At 47.3% G+C, this 2,500-nt stretch overlaps 2 protein-coding genes across 3 annotated transcripts in view; one reads left to right on the top strand and one right to left on the bottom strand.

Annotated features, from left to right (window-relative positions):
* The window catches only part of zranb1a (zinc finger, RAN-binding domain containing 1a), a 32,452-nt gene that overhangs the window by 6,425 nt on the left and 23,527 nt on the right, over positions 1-2,500 (bottom strand). The gene's annotated exons all lie outside the window — the stretch shown is intronic.
* Positions 1-2,500, top strand: part of LOC113634025 (4-hydroxyphenylpyruvate dioxygenase-like) — a 14,956-nt gene that overhangs the window by 2,175 nt on the left and 10,281 nt on the right.

Raw genomic sequence — 2,500 nt, 5'->3', positions numbered from 1 at the left:
AAGAAGATATAAAATGTGATATAAAATACAGCTCAGGTTATAAAGGTTTGTTCAAAATAAACCAGTTATAAACTCTATTCACTCGTAACAGCCTAAATCTAAACTGGGGACTGTCTAGTTAGGGTTTAGTACAGGACAGGACAGTGTGATGTGAGACAGGACAGGACTGTGTAGTTAGGGTTTAGTACAGGACAGGACAGTGTGATGTGAGACAGGACAGGACTGTGTAGTTAGGGTTTAGTACAGGACAGGACAGTGTGATGTGAGACAGGACAGGACTGTGTAGTTAGGGTTTAGTACAGGACAGGACAGTGTGATGTGAGACAGGACAGGACTGTGTAGTTAGGGTTTAGTACAGGACAGGACAGTGTGACATGAGACACGACATTAGTGTGCGTGAGACAGGACAGGACAGTGTGATGTGAGACAGGACAGGACTGTCTAGTTAGGGTTTAGTACAGGACAGGACAGTGTGATGTGAGACATGACATTAGTGTGTGTGAGACAGGACTGTGTGACATGAGACACGACATTAGTGTGTGTGAGACAGGACAGGACAGTGTGATGTGAGACAGGACATTAGTGTGTGTGACAGGACTGTGTGATGTGGTACACGACATTTGTGTGTGTGTGTGTGTGTGTGTGTGTGTGTGAGACAGGACAGGACAGTGTGATGTGAGACAGGACATTAGTGTGTGTGACAGGACTGTGTGATGTGGTACACGACATTTGTGTGTGTGTGTGTGTGTGTGTGAGACAGGACAGAACTGTGTGATGTGAGACAGGACATTAGTGTGTGTGACAGGACTGTGTGATGTGGTACACGACATTTGTGTGTGTGTGTGTGTGTGTGTGTGTGTGTGTGTGTGTGAGACAGGACAGAACTGTGTGATGTGAGACAGGACATTAGTGTGTGTGTGTGTGTGTGTGTGTGTGTGTGTGTGTGTGTGTGTGTGACACAGGACAGAACTGTGTGATGTGAGACAGGACATTAGTGTGTGAGACAGGACAGGACTGTGTGATGTGAGACACGACATTAGTGTGTGTGTGTGTGTGTGTGTGTGTGTGACAGAACAGAACTGTCACGACATTAGTGTTGTGTGTGTGTGTGTGTGTGTGTGTGACAGGACAGAACTATGTGATGTGAGACAGGACATTAGTGTGTGTGACAGGATAGAACTGTGTGACGTGAGACACGACATTAGTGTGTGTGACAGGACAGGACTGTGTGACGTGAGACACGACATTAGTGTGTGTGACAGGAGACGTGAGACACGTCATTAGTGTGTGTGACAGGAGACGTGAGACACGTCATTAGTGTGTGTGACAGGACAGGACTGTGTGATGTGAGACACGACATTAGTGTGTGTGACAGGAGACGTGAGACAGGACATTAGTGTGTGTGACAGGACAGGACTGTGTGATGTGAGACACGACATTAGTGTGTGTGACAGGAGACATGAGACACGACATTAGTGTGTGTGACAGGAGACATGAGACAGGACATTAGTGTGTGTGACAGGAGACGTGAGACAGGACATTAGTGTGTGTGACAGGAGACGTGAGACACTACATTAGTGTGTGTGACAGGAGACGTGAGACACGACATTAGTGTGTGTGACAGGACAGGACTGTGTGATGTGAGACACGACATTAGTGTGTGTGACAGGAGACGTGAGACACGACATTAGTGTGCGTGAGACAGGACAGGACAGTGTGATGTGAGACAGGACAGGACTGTCTAGTTAGGGTTTAGTACAGGACAGGACAGTGTGATGTGAGACATGACATTAGTGTGTGTGAGACAGGACTGTGTGACATGAGACACGACATTAGTGTGTGTGAGACAGGACAGGACAGTGTGATGTGAGACAGGACATTAGTGTGTGTGACAGGACTGTGTGATGTGGTACACGACATTTGTGTGTGTGTGTGTGTGTGTGTGTGTGTGTGTGTGAGACAGGACAGGACAGTGTGATGTGAGACAGGACATTAGTGTGTGTGACAGGACTGTGTGATGTGGTACACGACATTTGTGTGTGTGTGTGTGTGTGTGTGAGACAGGACAGAACTGTGTGATGTGAGACAGGACATTAGTGTGTGTGACAGGACTGTGTGATGTGGTACACGACATTTGTGTGTGTGTGTGTGTGTGTGTGTGTGTGTGTGTGTGAGACAGGACAGAACTGTGTGATGTGAGACAGGACATTAGTGTGTGTGTGTGTGTGTGTGTGTGTGTGTGTGTGTGTGTGTGACACAGGACAGAACTGTGTGATGTGAGACAGGACATTAGTGTGTGAGACAGGACAGGACTGTGTGATGTGAGACACGACATTAGTGTGTGTGTGTGTGTGTGTGTGTGTGTGACAGAACAGAACTGTCACGACATTAGTGTTGTGTGTGTGTGTGTGTGTGTGTGTGACAGGACAGAACTATGTGATGTGAGACAGGACATTAGTGTGTGTGACAGGATAGAACTGTGTGACGTGAGACACGACAT

Source organism: Tachysurus fulvidraco, chromosome 8, assembly GCF_022655615.1.
Source record: "Tachysurus fulvidraco isolate hzauxx_2018 chromosome 8, HZAU_PFXX_2.0, whole genome shotgun sequence".
NCBI lineage: Eukaryota > Metazoa > Chordata > Actinopteri > Siluriformes > Bagridae > Tachysurus > Tachysurus fulvidraco.
The sequence above is the reverse complement of the archived record's forward strand: the minus strand, read 5'-3'. Positions and strand labels throughout refer to the sequence as shown.